Raw genomic sequence first — 20,719 nt, 5'->3', positions numbered from 1 at the left:
GCTCTTGCCAATAAACATCACCTGTGATTCCTATCAAGCCATGTAAGTTCCAAGCATATGCTATATAAAGCCATTATAGAAAATATACAATCTCTTTGAGATAAGAAAAAAACCTTCCAAGATATTTCCTGAATATGAAAAACTCAAGATATGTCATTCCTATATTTAATTTTTAACACAGAATAAGTGGATTAAGCCTTGCTAATGGCACGCTGAGTGACGAGGTCGGGAGACAGATCTACAATGAATTCATCAAGAGATATTTCACCCAACAGTTACAATCCACAGGTAAGACTCCTGGTGAGCTGGGTAAACTATCAAGATGCAGATAGAAAATCTTCTATAAATGATGTTATTCTTCTTTTTACACAATATCATAATTGACTTCTAACAAGGAGAGTTTTGTCCCTTTTTGTCATTTAAAGGTACTGCATGTGGAGCTTCTGACTACCAAACTTGGACTCAGATCAATTTAGGCTACTTTTTTAAATATTCCACATCCACAGACTTGATCAATTTCAATAAAAACCTTACACAGGTAGGTGAAAGTCCAAATATTTGAAAGTTGACTAGGAAAATGGTTCTCCATATTCTCACATCTTTCCGTTTGAAAAAATTATTTAGGGTCCCCATCAATACTTGTTTTCCACAGGTCAAACAGGATGGCAAAACAAAAAAAAAAAAGAATTATGGGATTATGTTGTTTAAATGTTTTCATTCCATATAAGCAATTCTATCTCCACAAGTATGATATACAAAGGTAGCATAGAAATAGAACCAATTGGGCCTCATTTATCTCAAATAGAAATAGAACCAATTGGGCCTCATTTATCTCAACTGTCTAAATATAACACTGTTTTTCTTGCCCTCAGAAAAAGTTAAATTTTTATTCCTTCAACTATTTTAGTAAAATTCTAGCCCCGATATGATTGGCTATTAAAGATAACAAAGTTTTTTAAAGTTTTGGCAGTTTTGTGAAATGTTCCTTTCTGTGTTATGACAGACACAGTCCCTTTCAATAATTTCATGGCCCAGGGAAATAAGGATGGTTTCGACCTTCCTCAGTCTTTCACAAAATATCTCATTCTTATATTGCCGATTTTACCGACACATAGTCCATTCAATATTCCAAGGCTGATTTCTGACTGTGAATTTGCTTTCCAGAATGCCACCACAATAAATGTCATAGCTGACTTTGTGACCAGGACAGATTTTCTACAGAATGAAACGTTGCTTGTTTCCTATCTAAGTAAGGTGAAGCCAGAAAATGTAACAGCCTTTGTGATCGCTCTGTCATCTGCAGCAGAAAAGGTAAGTTATTGTAATCCTCAGACTGATGTGTATCAACTTAAAGATGACTAAGACTTAGACATAGTCCTAAAATCAATTTACAGGATAACAAAACATTTCTACTAGAGTGCCAATTTTAGTTGAATATATTTGTCAAGAAATCTTAGTAAAATACTCTATTATTTCTTTAGGCAAATCTGTCTCGGGAGCAGATAGACACAGTAAAGAAAACTCTTTTGGCTGTGGAGCTTCAGCAACTGCAGTCCAGCTTCTCTAATTATACCATGAAAGAATGGAAAGTTTTGTTTGAGACCGACTTGACTGTTTTGATTGCGAATTTCAATCAAACCATTCTTCGGCTCTTGCCAATAAACATCACCTGTGATTCCTATCAAGCCATGTAAGTTCCAAGCATATGCTATATAAAGCCATTATAGAAAATATACAATCTCTTTGAGATAAGAAAAAAACCTTCCAAGATATTTCCTGAATATGAAAAACTCAAGATATGTCATTCCTATATTTAATTTTTAACACAGAATAAGTGGATTAAGCCTTGCTAATGGCACGCTGAGTGACGAGGTCGGGAGACAGATCTACAATGAATTCATCAAGAGATATTTCACCCAACAGTTACAATCCACAGGTAAGACTCCTGGTGAGCTGGGTAAACTATCAAGATGCAGATAGAAAATCTTCTATAAATGATGTTATTTTTCTTTTTACACAATATCATAATTGACTTCTAACAAGGAGAGTTTTGTCCCTTTTTGTCATTTAAAGGTACTGCATGTGGAGCTTCTGACTACCAAACTTGGACTCAGATCAATTTAGGCTACTTTTTTAAATATTCCACATCCACAGACTTGATCAATTTCAATAAAAACCTTACACAGGTAGGTGAAAGTCCAAATATTTGAAAGTTGACTAGGAAAATGGTTCTCCATATTCTCACATCTTTCCGTTTGAAATAATTATTTAGGGTCCCCATCAATACTTGTTTTCCACAGGTCAAACAGGATGGCAAAACAAAACAAAAAAAGAATTATGGGATTATGTTGTTTAAATGTTTTCATTCCATATAAGCAATTCTATCTCCACAAGTATGATATACAAAGGTAGCATAGAAATAGAACCAATTGGGCCTCATTTATCTCAACTGTCTAAATATAACACTGTTTTTCTTGCCCTCAGAAAAAGTTAAATTTTTATTCCTTCAACTATTTTAGTAAAATTCTAGCCCCGATATGATTGGCTATTAAAGATAACAAAGTTTTTTAAAGTTTTGGCAGTTTTGTGAAATGTTCCTTTCTGTGTTATGACAGACACAGTCCCTTTCAATAATTTCATGGCCCAGGGAAATAAGGATGGTTTCGACCTTCCTCAGTCTTTCACAAAATATCTCATTCTTATATTGCCGATTTTGCCGACACATAGTCCATTCAATATTCCAAGGCTGATTTCTGACTGTGAATTTGCTTTCCAGAATGCCACCACAATAAATGTCATAGCTGACTTTGTGACCAGGACAGATGTTCTACAGAATGAAACGTTGCTTGTTTCCTATCTAAGTAAGGTGAAGCCAGAAAATGTAACAGCCTTTGTGATCGCTCTGTCATCTGCAGCAGAAAAGGTAAGTTATTGTAATCCTCAGACTGATGTGTATCAACTTAAAGATGACTAAGACTTAGACATAGTCCTAAAATCAATTTACAGGATAACAAAACATTTCTACTAGAGTGCCAATTTTAGTTGAATATATTTGTCAAGAAATCTTAGTAAAATACTCTATTATTTCTTTAGGCAAATCTGTCTCGGGAGCAGATAGACACAGTAAAGAAAACTCTTTTGGCTGTGGAGCTTCAGCAACTGCAGTCCAGCTTCTCTAATTATACCATGAAAGAATGGAAAGTTTTGTTTGAGACCGACTTGACTGTTTTGATTGCGAATTTCAATCAAACCATTCTTCGGCTCTTGCCAATAAACATCACCTGTGATTCCTATCAAGCCATGTAAGTTCCAAGCATATGCTATATAAAGCCATTATAGAAAATATACAATCTCTTTGAGATAAGAAAAAAACCTTCCAAGATATTTCCTGAATATGAAAAACTCAAGATATGTCATTCCTATATTTAATTTTTAACACAGAATAAGTGGATTAAGCCTTGCTAATGGCACGCTGAGTGACGAGGTCGGGAGACAGATCTACAATGAATTCATCAAGAGATATTTCACCCAACAGTTACAATCCACAGGTAAGACTCCTGGTGAGCTGGGTAAACTATCAAGATGCAGATAGAAAATCTTCTATAAATGATGTTATTCTTCTTTTTACACAATATCATAATTGACTTCTAACAAGGAGAGTTTTGTCCCTTTTTGTCATTTAAAGGTACTGCATGTGGAGCTTCTGACTACCAAACTTGGACTCAGATCAATTTAGGCTACTTTTTTAAATATTCCACATCCACAGACTTGATCAATTTCAATAAAAACCTTACACAGGTAGGTGAAAGTCCAAATATTTGAAAGTTGACTAGGAAAATGGTTCTCCATATTCTCACATCTTTCCGTTTGAAATAATTATTTAGGGTCCCCATCAATACTTGTTTTCCACAGGTCAAACAGGATGGCAAAACAAAACAAAAAAAGAATTATGGGATTATGTTGTTTAAATGTTTTCATTCCATATAAGCAATTCTATCTCCACAAGTATGATATACAAAGGTAGCATAGAAATAGAACCAATTGGGCCTCATTTATCTCAACTGTCTAAATATAACACTGTTTTTCTTGCCCTCAGAAAAAGTTAAATTTTTATTCCTTCAACTATTTTAGTAAAATTCTAGCCCCGATATGATTGGCTATTAAAGATAACAAAGTTTTTTAAAGTTTTGGCAGTTTTGTGAAATGTTCCTTTCTGTGTTATGACAGACACAGTCCCTTTCAATAATTTCATGGCCCAGGGAAATAAGGATGGTTTCGACCTTCCTCAGTCTTTCACAAAATATCTCATTCTTATATTGCCGATTTTGCCGACACATAGTCCATTCAATATTCCAAGGCTGATTTCTGACTGTGAATTTGCTTTCCAGAATGCCACCACAATAAATGTCATAGCTGACTTTGTGACCAGGACAGATGTTCTACAGAATGAAACGTTGCTTGTTTCCTATCTAAGTAAGGTGAAGCCAGAAAATGTAACAGCCTTTGTGATCGCTCTGTCATCTGCAGCAGAAAAGGTAAGTTATTGTAATCCTCAGACTGATGTGTATCAACTTAAAGATGACTAAGACTTAGACATAGTCCTAAAATCAATTTACAGGATAACAAAACATTTCTACTAGAGTGCCAATTTTAGTTGAATATATTTGTCAAGAAATCTTAGTAAAATACTCTATTATTTCTTTAGGCAAATCTGTCTCGGGAGCAGATAGACACAGTAAAGAAAACTCTTTTGGCTGTGGAGCTTCAGCAACTGCAGTCCAGCTTCTCTAATTATACCATGAAAGAATGGAAAGTTTTGTTTGAGACCGACTTGACTGTTTTGATTGCGAATTTCAATCAAACCATTCTTCGGCTCTTGCCAATAAACATCACCTGTGATTCCTATCAAGCCATGTAAGTTCCAAGCATATGCTATATAAAGCCATTATAGAAAATATACAATCTCTTTGAGATAAGAAAAAAACCTTCCAAGATATTTCCTGAATATGAAAAACTCAAGATATGTCATTCCTATATTTAATTTTTAACACAGAATAAGTGGATTAAGCCTTGCTAATGGCACGCTGAGTGACGAGGTCGGGAGACAGATCTACAATGAATTCATCAAGCGATATTTCACCCAACAGTTACAATCCACAGGTAAGACTCCTGGTGAGCTGGGTAAACTATCAAGATGCAGATAGAAAATCTTCTATAAATGATGTTATTCTTCTTTTTACACAATATCATAATTGACTTCTAACAAGGAGAGTTTTGTCCCTTTTTGTCATTTAAAGGTACTGCATGTGGAGCTTCTGACTACCAAACTTGGACTCAGATCAATTTAGGCTACTTTTTTAAATATTCCACATCCACAGACTTGATCAATTTCAATAAAAACCTTACACAGGTAGGTGAAAGTCCAAATATTTGAAAGTTGACTAGGAAAATGGTTCTCCATATTCTCACATCTTTCCGTTTGAAATAATTATTTAGGGTCCCCATCAATACTTGTTTTCCACAGGTCAAACAGGATGGCAAAACAAAACAAAAAAAGAATTATGGGATTATGTTGTTTAAATGTTTTCATTCCATATAAGCAATTCTATCTCCACAAGTATGATATACAAAGGTAGCATAGAAATAGAACCAATTGGGCCTCATTTATCTCAACTGTCTAAATATAACACTGTTTTTCTTGCCCTCAGAAAAAGTTAAATTTTTATTCCTTCAACTATTTTAGTAAAATTCTAGCCCCGATATGATTGGCTATTAAAGATAACAAAGTTTTTTAAAGTTTTGGCAGTTTTGTGAAATGTTCCTTTCTGTGTTATGACAGACACAGTCCCTTTCAATAATTTCATGGCCCAGGGAAATAAGGATGGTTTCGACCTTCCTCAGTCTTTCACAAAATATCTCATTCTAATATTGCCGATTTTGCCGACACATAGTCCATTCAATATTCCAAGGCTGATTTCTGACTGTGAATTTGCTTTCCAGAATGCCACCACAATAAATGTCATAGCTGACTTTGTGACCAGGACAGATGTTCTACAGAATGAAACGTTGCTTGTTTCCTATCTAAGTAAGGTGAAGCCAGAAAATGTAACAGCCTTTGTGATCGCTCTGTCATCTGCAGCAGAAAAGGTAAGTTATTGTAATCCTCAGACTGATGTGTATCAACTTAAAGATGACTAAGACTTAGACATAGTCCTAAAATCAATTTACAGGATAACAAAACATTTCTACTAGAGTGCCAATTTTAGTTGAATATATTTGTCAAGAAATCTTAGTAAAATACTCTATTATTTCTTTAGGCAAATCTGTCTCGGGAGCAGATAGACACAGTAAAGAAAACTCTTTTGGCTGTGGAGCTTCAGCAACTGCAGTCCAGCTTCTCTAATTATACCATGAAAGAATGGAAAGTTTTGTTTGAGACCGACTTGACTGTTTTGATTGCGAATTTCAATCAAACCATTCTTCGGCTCTTGCCAATAAACATCACCTGTGATTCCTATCAAGCCATGTAAGTTCCAAGCATATGCTATATAAAGCCATTATAGAAAATATACAATCTCTTTGAGATAAGAAAAAAACCTTCCAAGATATTTCCTGAATATGAAAAACTCAAGATATGTCATTCCTATATTTAATTTTTAACACAGAATAAGTGGATTAAGCCTTGCTAATGGCACGCTGAGTGACGAGGTCGGGAGACAGATCTACAATGAATTCATCAAGAGATATTTCACCCAACAGTTACAATCCACAGGTAAGACTCCTGGTGAGCTGGGTAAACTATCAAGATGCAGATAGAAAATCTTCCATAAATGATGTTATTCTTCTTTTTACACAATATCATAATTGACTTCTAACAAGGAGAGTTTTGTCCCTTTTTGTCATTTAAAGGTACTGCATGTGGAGCTTCTGACTACCAAACTTGGACTCAGATCAATTTAGGCTACTTTTTTAAATATTCCACATCCACAGACTTGATCAATTTCAATAAAAACCTTACACAGGTAGGTGAAAGTCCAAATATTTGAAAGTTGACTAGGAAAATGGTTCTCCATATTCTCACATCTTTCCGTTTGAAAAAATTATTTAGGGTCCCCATCAATACTTGTTTTCCACAGGTCAAACAGGATGGCAAAACAAAAAAAAAAAAAAGAATTATGGGATTATGTTGTTTAAATGTTTTCATTCCATATAAGCATTTCAATCTCCACAAGTATGATATACAAAGGTAGCATAGAAATAGAACCAATTGGGCCTCATTTATCTCAACTGTCTAAATATAACACTGTTTTTCTTGCCCTCAGAAAAAGTTAAATTTTTATTCCTTCAACTATTTTAGTAAAATTCTAGCCCCGATATGATTGGCTATTAAAGATAACAAAGTTTTTTAAAGTTTTGGCAGTTTTGTGAAATGTTCCTTTCTGTGTTATGACAGACACAGTCCCTTTCAATAATTTCATGGCCCAGGGAAATAAGGATGGTTTCGACCTTCCTCAGTCTTTCACAAAATATCTCATTCTTATATTGCCGATTTTACCGACACATAGTCCATTCAATATTCCAAGGCTGATTTCTGACTGTGAATTTGCTTTCCAGAATGCCACCACAATAAATGTCATAGCTGACTTTGTGACCAGGACAGATGTTCTACAGAATGAAACGTTGCTTGTTTCCTATCTAAGTAAGGTGAAGCCAGAAAATGTAACAGCCTTTGTGATCGCTCTGTCATCTGCAGCAGAAAAGGTAAGTTATTGTAATCCTCAGACTGATGTGTATCAACTTAAAGATGACTAAGACTTAGACATAGTCCTAAAATCAATTTACAGGATAACAAAACATTTCTACTAGAGTGCCAATTTTAGTTGAATATATTTGTCAAGAAATCTTAGTAAAATACTCTATTATTTCTTTAGGCAAATCTGTCTCGGGAGCAGATAGACACAGTAAAGAAAACTCTTTTGGCTGTGGAGCTTCAGCAACTGCAGTCCAGCTTCTCTAATTATACCATGAAAGAATGGAAAGTTTTGTTTGAGACCGACTTGACTGTTTTGATTGCGAATTTCAATCAAACCATTCTTCGGCTCTTGCCAATAAACATCACCTGTGATTCCTATCAAGCCATGTAAGTTCCAAGCATATGCTATATAAAGCCATTATAGAAAATATACAATCTCTTTGAGATAAGAAAAAAACCTTCCAAGATATTTCCTGAATATGAAAAACTCAAGATATGTCATTCCTATATTTAATTTTTAACACAGAATAAGTGGATTAAGCCTTGCTAATGGCACGCTGAGTGACGAGGTCGGGAGACAGATCTACAATGAATTCATCAAGAGATATTTCACCCAACAGTTACAATCCACAGGTAAGACTCCTGGTGAGCTGGGTAAACTATCAAGATGCAGATAGAAAATCTTCTATAAATGATGTTATTCTTCTTTTTACACAATATCATAATTGACTTCTAACAAGGAGAGTTTTGTCCCTTTTTGTCATTTAAAGGTACTGCATGTGGAGCTTCTGACTACCAAACTTGGACTCAGATCAATTTAGGCTACTTTTTTAAATATTCCACATCCACAGACTTGATCAATTTCAATAAAAACCTTACACAGGTAGGTGAAAGTCCAAATATTTGAAAGTTGACTAGGAAAATGGTTCTCCATATTCTCACATCTTTCCGTTTGAAATAATTATTTAGGGTCCCCATCAATACTTGTTTTCCACAGGTCAAACAGGATGGCAAAACAAAACAAAAAAAGAATTATGGGATTATGTTGTTTAAATGTTTTCATTCCATATAAGCAATTCTATCTCCACAAGTATGATATACAAAGGTAGCATAGAAATAGAACCAATTGGGCCTCATTTATCTCAACTGTCTAAATATAACACTGTTTTTCTTGCCCTCAGAAAAAGTTAAATTTTTATTCCTTCAACTATTTTAGTAAAATTCTAGCCCCGATATGATTGGCTATTAAAGATAACAAAGTTTTTTAAAGTTTTGGCAGTTTTGTGAAATGTTCCTTTCTGTGTTATGACAGACACAGTCCCTTTCAATAATTTCATGGCCCAGGGAAATAAGGATGGTTTCGACCTTCCTCAGTCTTTCACAAAATATCTCATTCTTATATTGCCGATTTTGCCGACACATAGTCCATTCAATATTCCAAGGCTGATTTCTGACTGTGAATTTGCTTTCCAGAATGCCACCACAATAAATGTCATAGCTGACTTTGTGACCAGGACAGATGTTCTACAGAATGAAACGTTGCTTGTTTCCTATCTAAGTAAGGTGAAGCCAGAAAATGTAACAGCCTTTGTGATCGCTCTGTCATCTGCAGCAGAAAAGGTAAGTTATTGTAATCCTCAGACTGATGTGTATCAACTTAAAGATGACTAAGACTTAGACATAGTCCTAAAATCAATTTACAGGATAACAAAACATTTCTACTAGAGTGCCAATTTTAGTTGAATATATTTGTCAAGAAATCTTAGTAAAATACTCTATTATTTCTTTAGGCAAATCTGTCTCGGGAGCAGATAGACACAGTAAAGAAAACTCTTTTGGCTGTGGAGCTTCAGCAACTGCAGTCCAGCTTCTCTAATTATACCATGAAAGAATGGAAAGTTTTGTTTGAGACCGACTTGACTGTTTTGATTGCGAATTTCAATCAAACCATTCTTCGGCTCTTGCCAATAAACATCACCTGTGATTCCTATCAAGCCATGTAAGTTCCAAGCATATGCTATATAAAGCCATTATAGAAAATATACAATCTCTTTGAGATAAGAAAAAAACCTTCCAAGATATTTCCTGAATATGAAAAACTCAAGATATGTCATTCCTATATTTAATTTTTAACACAGAATAAGTGGATTAAGCCTTGCTAATGGCACGCTGAGTGACGAGGTCGGGAGACAGATCTACAATGAATTCATCAAGCGATATTTCACCCAACAGTTACAATCCACAGGTAAGACTCCTGGTGAGCTGGGTAAACTATCAAGATGCAGATAGAAAATCTTCTATAAATGATGTTATTCTTCTTTTTACACAATATCATAATTGACTTCTAACAAGGAGAGTTTTGTCCCTTTTTGTCATTTAAAGGTACTGCATGTGGAGCTTCTGACTACCAAACTTGGACTCAGATCAATTTAGGCTACTTTTTTAAATATTCCACATCCACAGACTTGATCAATTTCAATAAAAACCTTACACAGGTAGGTGAAAGTCCAAATATTTGAAAGTTGACTAGGAAAATGGTTCTCCATATTCTCACATCTTTCCGTTTGAAATAATTATTTAGGGTCCCCATCAATACTTGTTTTCCACAGGTCAAACAGGATGGCAAAACAAAACAAAAAAAGAATTATGGGATTATGTTGTTTAAATGTTTTCATTCCATATAAGCAATTCTATCTCCACAAGTATGATATACAAAGGTAGCATAGAAATAGAACCAATTGGGCCTCATTTATCTCAACTGTCTAAATATAACACTGTTTTTCTTGCCCTCAGAAAAAGTTAAATTTTTATTCCTTCAACTATTTTAGTAAAATTCTAGCCCCGATATGATTGGCTATTAAAGATAACAAAGTTTTTTAAAGTTTTGGCAGTTTTGTGAAATGTTCCTTTCTGTGTTATGACAGACACAGTCCCTTTCAATAATTTCATGGCCCAGGGAAATAAGGATGGTTTCGACCTTCCTCAGTCTTTCACAAAATATCTCATTCTAATATTGCCGATTTTGCCGACACATAGTCCATTCAATATTCCAAGGCTGATTTCTGACTGTGAATTTGCTTTCCAGAATGCCACCACAATAAATGTCATAGCTGACTTTGTGACCAGGACAGATGTTCTACAGAATGAAACGTTGCTTGTTTCCTATCTAAGTAAGGTGAAGCCAGAAAATGTAACAGCCTTTGTGATCGCTCTGTCATCTGCAGCAGAAAAGGTAAGTTATTGTAATCCTCAGACTGATGTGTATCAACTTAAAGATGACTAAGACTTAGACATAGTCCTAAAATCAATTTACAGGATAACAAAACATTTCTACTAGAGTGCCAATTTTAGTTGAATATATTTGTCAAGAAATCTTAGTAAAATACTCTATTATTTCTTTAGGCAAATCTGTCTCGGGAGCAGATAGACACAGTAAAGAAAACTCTTTTGGCTGTGGAGCTTCAGCAACTGCAGTCCAGCTTCTCTAATTATACCATGAAAGAATGGAAAGTTTTGTTTGAGACCGACTTGACTGTTTTGATTGCGAATTTCAATCAAACCATTCTTCGGCTCTTGCCAATAAACATCACCTGTGATTCCTATCAAGCCATGTAAGTTCCAAGCATATGCTATATAAAGCCATTATAGAAAATATACAATCTCTTTGAGATAAGAAAAAAACCTTCCAAGATATTTCCTGAATATGAAAAACTCAAGATATGTCATTCCTATATTTAATTTTTAACACAGAATAAGTGGATTAAGCCTTGCTAATGGCACGCTGAGTGACGAGGTCGGGAGACAGATCTACAATGAATTCATCAAGAGATATTTCACCCAACAGTTACAATCCACAGGTAAGACTCCTGGTGAGCTGGGTAAACTATCAAGATGCAGATAGAAAATCTTCCATAAATGATGTTATTCTTCTTTTTACACAATATCATAATTGACTTCTAACAAGGAGAGTTTTGTCCCTTTTTGTCATTTAAAGGTACTGCATGTGGAGCTTCTGACTACCAAACTTGGACTCAGATCAATTTAGGCTACTTTTTTAAATATTCCACATCCACAGACTTGATCAATTTCAATAAAAACCTTACACAGGTAGGTGAAAGTCCAAATATTTGAAAGTTGACTAGGAAAATGGTTCTCCATATTCTCACATCTTTCCGTTTGAAAAAATTATTTAGGGTCCCCATCAATACTTGTTTTCCACAGGTCAAACAGGATGGCAAAACAAAACAAAAAAAGAATTATGGGATTATGTTGTTTAAATGTTTTCATTCCATATAAGCAATTCTATCTCCACAAGTATGATATACAAAGGTAGCATAGAAATAGAACCAATTGGGCCTCATTTATCTCAACTGTCTAAATATAACACTGTTTTTCTTGCCCTCAGAAAAAGTAAAATTTTTATTCCTTCAACTATTTTAGTAAAATTCTAGCCCCGATATGATTGGCTATTAAAGATAACAAAGTTTTTTAAAGTTTTGGCAGTTTTGTGAAATGTTCCTTTCTGTGTTATGACAGACACAGTCCCTTTCAATAATTTCATGGCCCAGGGAAATAAGGATGGTTTCGACCTTCCTCAGTCTTTCACAAAATATCTCATTCTAATATTGCCGATTTTGCCGACACATAGTCCATTCAATATTCCAAGGCTGATTTCTGACTGTGAATTTGCTTTCCAGAATGCCACCACAATAAATGTCATAGCTGACTTTGTGACCAGGACAGATGTTCTACAGAATGAAACGTTGCTTGTTTCCTATCTAAGTAAGGTGAAGCCAGAAAATGTAACAGCCTTTGTGATCGCTCTGTCATCTGCAGCAGAAAAGGTAAGTTATTGTAATCCTCAGACTGATGTGTATCAACTTAAAGATGACTAAGACTTAGACATAGTCCTAAAATCAATTTACAGGATAACAAAACATTTCTACTAGAGTGCCAATTTTAGTTGAATATATTTGTCAAGAAATCTTAGTAAAATACTCTATTATTTCTTTAGGCAAATCTGTCTCGGGAGCAGATAGACACAGTAAAGAAAACTCTTTTGGCTGTGGAGCTTCAGCAACTGCAGTCCAGCTTCTCTAATTATACCATGAAAGAATGGAAAGTTTTGTTTGAGACCGACTTGACTGTTTTGATTGCGAATTTCAATCAAACCATTCTTCGGCTCTTGCCAATAAACATCACCTGTGATTCCTATCAAGCCATGTAAGTTCCAAGCATATGCTATATAAAGCCATTATAGAAAATATACAATCTCTTTGAGATAAGAAAAAAACCTTCCAAGATATTTCCTGAATATGAAAAACTCAAGATATGTCATTCCTATATTTAATTTTTAACACAGAATAAGTGGATTAAGCCTTGCTAATGGCACGCTGAGTGACGAGGTCGGGAGACAGATCTACAATGAATTCATCAAGAGATATTTCACCCAACAGTTACAATCCACAGGTAAGACTCCTGGTGAGCTGGGTAAACTATCAAGATGCAGATAGAAAATCTTCTATAAATGATGTTATTCTTCTTTTTACACAATATCATAATTGACTTCTAACAAGGAGAGTTTTGTCCCTTTTTGTCATTTAAAGGTACTGCATGTGGAGCTTCTGACTACCAAACTTGGACTCAGATCAATTTAGGCTACTTTTTTAAATATTCCACATCCACAGACTTGATCAATTTCAATAAAAACCTTACACAGGTAGGTGAAAGTCCAAATATTTGAAAGTTGACTAGGAAAATGGTTCTCGATATACTCACATCTTTCCGTTTGAAATAATTATTTAGGGTCCCCATCAATACTTGTTTTCCACAGGTCAAACAGGATGGCAAAACAAAAAAAAAAAAGAATTATGGGATTATGTTGTTTAAATGTTTTCATTCCATATAAGCAATTCTATCTCCACAAGTATGATATACAAAGGTAGCATAGAAATAGAACCAATTGGGCCTCATTTATCTCAAATAGAAATAGAACCAATTGGGCCTCATTTATCTCAACTGTCTAAATATAACACTGTTTTTCTTGCCCTCAGAAAAAGTTAAATTTTTATTCCTTCAACTATTTTAGTAAAATTCTAGCCCCGATATGATTGGCTATTAAAGATAACAAAGTTTTTTAAAGTTTTGGCAGTTTTGTGAAATGTTCCTTTCTGTGTTATGACAGACACAGTCCCTTTCAATAATTTCATGGCCCAGGGAAATAAGGATGGTTTCGACCTTCCTCAGTCTTTCACAAAATATCTCATTCTTATATTGCCGATTTTACCGACACATAGTCCATTCAATATTCCAAGGCTGATTTCTGACTGTGAATTTGCTTTCCAGAATGCCACCACAATAAATGTCATAGCTGACTTTGTGACCAGGACAGATGTTCTACAGAATGAAACGTTGCTTGTTTCCTATCTAAGTAAGGTGAAGCCAGAAAATGTAACAGCCTTTGTGATCGCTCTGTCATCTGCAGCAGAAAAGGTAAGTTATTGTAATCCTCAGACTGATGTGTATCAACTTAAAGATGACTAAGACTTAGACATAGTCCTAAAATCAATTTACAGGATAACAAAACATTTCTACTAGAGTGCCAATTTTAGTTGAATATATTTGTCAAGAAATCTTAGTAAAATACTCTATTATTTCTTTAGGCAAATCTGTCTCGGGAGCAGATAGACACAGTAAAGAAAACTCTTTTGGCTGTGGAGCTTCAGCAACTGCAGTCCAGCTTCTCTAATTATACCATGAAAGAATGGAAAGTTTTGTTTGAGACCGACTTGACTGTTTTGATTGCGAATTTCAATCAAACCATTCTTCGGCTCTTGCCAATAAACATCACCTGTGATTCCTATCAAGCCATGTAAGTTCCAAGCATATGCTATATAAAGCCATTATAGAAAATATACAATCTCTTTGAGATAAGAAAAAAACCTTCCAAGATATTTCCTGAATATGAAAAACTCAAGATATGTCATTCCTATATTTAATTTTTAACACAGAATAAGTGGATTAAGCCTTGCTAATGGCACGCTGAGTGACGAGGTCGGGAGACAGATCTACAATGAATTCATCAAGAGATATTTCACCCAACAGTTACAATCCACAGGTAAGACTCCTGGTGAGCTGGGTAAACTATCAAGATGCAGATAGAAAATCTTCTATAAATGATGTTATTCTTCTTTTTACACAATATCATAATTGACTTCTAACAAGGAGAGTTTTGTCCCTTTTTGTCATTTAAAGGTACTGCATGTGGAGCTTCTGACTACCAAACTTGGACTCAGATCAATTTAGGCTACTTTTTTAAATATTCCACATCCACAGACTTGATCAATTTCAATAAAAACCTTACACAGGTAGGTGAAAGTCCAAATATTTGAAAGTTGACTAGGAAAATGGTTCTCCATATTCTCACATCTTTCCGTTTGAAATAATTATTTAGGGTCCCCATCAATACTTGTTTTCCACAGGTCAAACAGGATGGCAAAACAAAACAAAAAAAGAATTATGGGATTATGTTGTTTAAATGTTTTCATTCCATATAAGCAATTCTATCTCCACAAGTATGATATACAAAGGTAGCATAGAAATAGAACCAATTGGGCCTCATTTATCTCAACTGTCTAAATATAACACTGTTTTTCTTGCCCTCAGAAAAAGTTAAATTTTTATTCCTTCAACTATTTTAGTAAAATTCTAGCCCCGATATGATTGGCTATTAAAGATAACAAAGTTTTTTAAAGTTTTGGCAGTTTTGTGAAATGTTCCTTTCTGTGTTATGACAGACACAGTCCCTTTCAATAATTTCATGGCCCAGGGAAATAAGGATGGTTTCGACCTTCCTCAGTCTTTCACAAAATATCTCATTCTTATATTGCCGATTTTACCGACACATAGTCCATTCAATATTCCAAGGCTGATTTCTGACTGTGAATTTGCTTTCCAGAATGCCACCACAATAAATGTCATAGCTGACTTTGTGACCAGGACAGATGTTCTACAGAATGAAACGTTGCTTGTTTCCTATCTAAGTAAGGTGAAGCCAGAAAATGTAACAGCCTTTGTGATCGCTCTGTCATCTGCAGCAGAAAAGGTAAGTTATTGTAATCCTCAGACTGATGTGTATCAACTTAAAGATGACTAAGACTTAGACATAGTCCTAAAATCAATTTACAGGATAACAAAACATTTCTACTAGAGTGCCAATTTTAGTTGAATATATTTGTCAAGAAATCTTAGTAAAATACTCTATTATTTCTTTAGGCAAATCTGTCTCGGGAGCAGATAGACACAGTAAAGAAAACTCTTTTGGCTGTGGAGCTTCAGCAACTGCAGTCCAGCTTCTCTAATTATACCATGAAAGAATGGAAAGTTTTGTTTGAGACCGACTTGACTGTTTTGATTGCGAATTTCAATCAAACCATTCTTCGGCTCTTGCCAATAAACATCACCTGTGATTCCTATCAAGCCATGTAAGTTCCAAGCATATGCTATATAAAGCCATTATAGAAAATATACAATCTCTTTGAGATAAGAAAAAAACCTTCCAAGATATTTCCTGAATATGAAAAACTCAAGATATGTCATTCCTATATTTAATTTTTAACACAGAATAAGTGGATTAAGCCTTGCTAATGGCACGCTGAGTGACGAGGTCGGGAGACAGATCTACAATGAATTCATCAAGAGATATTTCACCCAACAGTTACAATCCACAGGTAAGACTCCTGGTGAGCTGGGTAAACTATCAAGATGCAGATAGAAAATCTTCTATAAATGATGTTATTCTTCTTTTTACACAATATCATAATTGACTTCTAACAAGGAGAGTTTTGTCCCTTTTTGTCATTTAAAGGTACTGCATGTGGAGCTTCTGACTACCAAACTTGGACTCAGATCAATTTAGGCTACTTTTTTAAATATTCCACATCCACAGACTTGATCAATTTCAATAAAAACCTTACACAGGTAGGTGAAAGTCCAAATATTTGAAAGTTGACTAGGAAAATGGTTCTCCATATTCTCACATCTTTCCGTTTGAAATAATTATTTAGGGTCCCCATCAATACTTGTTTTCCACAGGTCAAACAGGATGGCAAAACAAAACAAAAAAAGAATTATGGGATTATGTTGTTTAAATGTTTTCATTCCATATAAGCAATTCTATCTCCACAAGTATGATATACAAAGGTAGCATAGAAATAGAACCAATTGGGCCTCATTTATCTCAACTGTCTAAATATAACACTGTTTTTCTTGCCCTCAGAAAAAGTAAAATTTTTATTCCTTCAACTATTTTAGTAAAATTCTAGCCCCGATATGATTGGCTATTAAAGATAACAAAGTTTTTTAAAGTTTTGGCAGTTTTGTGAAATGTTCCTTTCTGTGTTATGACAGACACAGTCCCTTTCAATAATTTCATGGCCCAGGGAAATAAGGATGGTTTCGACCTTCCTCAGTCTTTCACAAAATATCTCATTCTTATATTGCCGATTTTGCCGACACATAGTCCATTCAATATTCCAAGGCTGATTTCTGACTGTGAATTTGCTTTCCAGAATGCCACCACAATAAATGTCATAGCTGACTTTGTGACCAGGACAGATGTTCTACAGAATGAAACGTTGCTTGTTTCCTATCTAAGTAAGGTGAAGCCAGAAAATGTAACAGCCTTTGTGATCGCTCTGTCATCTGCAGCAGAAAAGGTAAGTTATTGTAATCCTCAGACTGATGTGTATCAACTTAAAGATGACTAAGACTTAGACATAGTCCTAAAATCAATTTACAGGATAACAAAACATTTCTACTAGAGTGCCAATTTTAGTTGAATATATTTGTCAAGAAATCTTAGTAAAATACTCTATTATTTCTTTAGGCAAATCTGTCTCGGGAGCAGATAGACACAGTAAAGAAAACTCTTTTGGCTGTGGAGCTTCAGCAACTGCAGTCCAGCTTCTCTAATTATACCATGAAAGAATGGAAAGTTTTGTTTGAGACCGACTTGACTGTTTTGATTGCGAATTTCAATCAAACCATTCTTCGGCTCTTGCCAATAAACATCACCTGTGATTCCTATCAAGCCATGTAAGTTCCAAGCATATGCTATATAAAGCCATTATAGAAAATATACAATCTCTTTGAGATAAGAAAAAAACCTTCCAAGATATTTCCTGAATATGAAAAACTCAAGATATGTCATTCCTATATTTAATTTTTAACACAGAATAAGTGGATTAAGCCTTGCTAATGGCACGCTGAGTGACGAGGTCGGGAGACAGATCTACAATGAATTCATCAAGAGATATTTCACCCAACAGTTACAATCCACAGGTAAGACTCCTGGTGAGCTGGGTAAACTATCAAGATGCAGATAGAAAATCTTCCATAAATGATGTTATTCTTCTTTTTACACAATATCATAATTGACTTCTAACAAGGAGAGTTTTGTCCCTTTTTGTCATTTAAAGGTACTGCATGTGGAGCTTCTGACTACCAAACTTGGACTCAGATCAATTTAGGCTACTTTTTTAAATATTCCACATCCACAGACTTGATCAATTTCAATAAAAACCTTACACAGGTAGGTGAAAGTCCAAATATTTGAAAGTTGACTAGGAAAATGGTTCTCCATATTCTCACATCTTTCCGTTTGAAATAATTATTTAGGGTCCCCATCAATACTTGTTTTCCACAGGTCAAACAGGATGGCAAAACAAAACAAAAAAAGAATTATGGGATTATGTTGTTTAAATGTTTTCATTCCATATAAGCAATTCTATCTCCACAAGTATGATATACAAAGGTAGCATAGAAATAGAACCAATTGGGCCTCATTTATCTCAACTGTCTAAATATAACACTGTTTTTCTTGCCCTCAGAAAAAGTTAAATTTTTATTCCTTCAACTATTTTAGTAAAATTCTAGCCCCGATATGATTGGCTATTAAAGATAACAAAGTTTTTTAAAGTTTTGGCAGTTTTGTGAAATGTTCCTTTCTGTGTTATGACAGACACAGTCCCTTTCAATAATTTCATGGCCCAGGGAAATAAGGATGGTTTCGACCTTCCTCAGTCTTTCACAAAATATCTCATTCTAATATTGCCGATTTTGCCGACACATAGTCCATTCAATATTCCAAGGCTGATTTCTGACTGTGAATTTGCTTTCCAGAATGCCACCACAATAAATGTCATAGCTGACTTTGTGACCAGGACAGATGTTCTACAGAATGAAACGTTGCTTGTTTCCTATCTAAGTAAGGTGAAGCCAGAAAATGTAACAGCCTTTGTGATAGCTCTGTCATCTGCAGCAGAAAAGGTAAGTTATTGTAATCCTCAGACTGATGTGTATCAACTTAAAGATGACTAAGACTTAGACATAGTCCTAAAATCAATTTACAGGATAACAAAACATTTCTACTAGAGTGCCAATTTTAGTTGAATATATTTGTCAAGAAATCTTAGTAAAATACTCTATTATTTCTTTAGGCAAATCTGTCTCGGGAGCAGATAGACACAGTAAAGAAAACTCTTTTGGCTGTGGAGCTTCAGCAACTGCAGTCCAGCTTCTCTAATTATACCATGAAAGAATGGAAAGTTTTGTTTGAGACCGACTTGACTGTTTTGATTGCGAATTTCAATCAAACCATTCTTCGGCTCTTGCCAATAAACATCACCTGTGATTCCTATCAAGCCATGTAAGTTCCAAGCATATGCTATATAAAGCCATTATAGAAAATATACAATCTCTTTGAGATAAGAAAAAAACCTTCCAAGATATTTCCTGAATATGAAAAACTCAAGATATGTCATTCCTATATTTAATTTTTAACACAGAATAAGTGGATTAAGCCTTGCTAATGGCACGCTGAGTGACGAGGTCGGGAGACAGATCTACAATGAATTCATCAAGAGATATTTCACCCAACAGTTACAATCCACAGGTAAGACTCCTGGTGAGCTGGGTAAACTATCAAGATGCAGATAGAAAATCTTCTATAAATGATGTTATTCTTCTTTTTACACAATATCATAATTGACTTCTAACAAGGAGAGTTTTGTCCCTTTTTGTCATTTAAAGGTACTGCATGTGGAGCTTCTGACTACCAAACTTGGACTCAGATCAATTTAGGCTACTTTTTTAAATATTCCACATCCACAGACTTGATCAATTTCAATAAAAACCTTACACAGGTAGGTGAAAGTCCAAATATTTGAAAGTTGACTAGGAAAATGGTTCTCGATATACTCACATCTTTCCGTTTGAAATAATTATTTAGGGTCCCCATCAATACTTGTTTTCCACAGGTCAAACAGGATGGCAAAACAAAAAAAAAAAAGAATTATGGGATTATGTTGTTTAAATGTTTTCATTCCATATAAGCAATTCTATCTCCACAAGTATGATATACAAAGGTAGCATAGAAATAGAACCAATTGGGCCTCATTTATCTCAAATAGAAATAGAACCAATTGGGCCTCATTTATCTCAACTGTCTAAATATAACACTGTTTTTCTTGCCCTCAGAAAAAGTTAAATTTTTATTCCTTCAACTATTTTAGTAAAATTCTAGCCCCGATATGATTGGCTATTAAAGATAACAAAGTTTTTTAAAGTTTTGGCAGTTTTGTGAAATGTTCCTTTCTGTGTTATGACAGACACAGTCCCTTTCAATAATTTCATGGCCCAGGGAAATAAGGATGGTTTCGACCTTCTTCAGTCTTTCACAAAATATCTCATTCTTATATTGCCGATTTTACCGACACATAGTCCATTCAATATTCCAAGGCTGATTTCTGACTGTGAATTTGCTTTCCAGAATGCCACCACAATAAATGTCATAGCTGACTTTGTGACCAGGACAGATGTTCTACAGAATGAAACGTTGCTTGTTTCCTATCTAAGTAAGGTGAAGCCAGAAAATGTAACAGCCTTTGTGATCGCTCTGTCATCTGC

This window comes from Leptodactylus fuscus, chromosome 8, assembly GCF_031893055.1.
Source record: "Leptodactylus fuscus isolate aLepFus1 chromosome 8, aLepFus1.hap2, whole genome shotgun sequence".
Lineage (NCBI taxonomy): Eukaryota > Metazoa > Chordata > Amphibia > Anura > Leptodactylidae > Leptodactylus > Leptodactylus fuscus.
Note: the sequence above shows the minus strand (reverse complement) of the source record.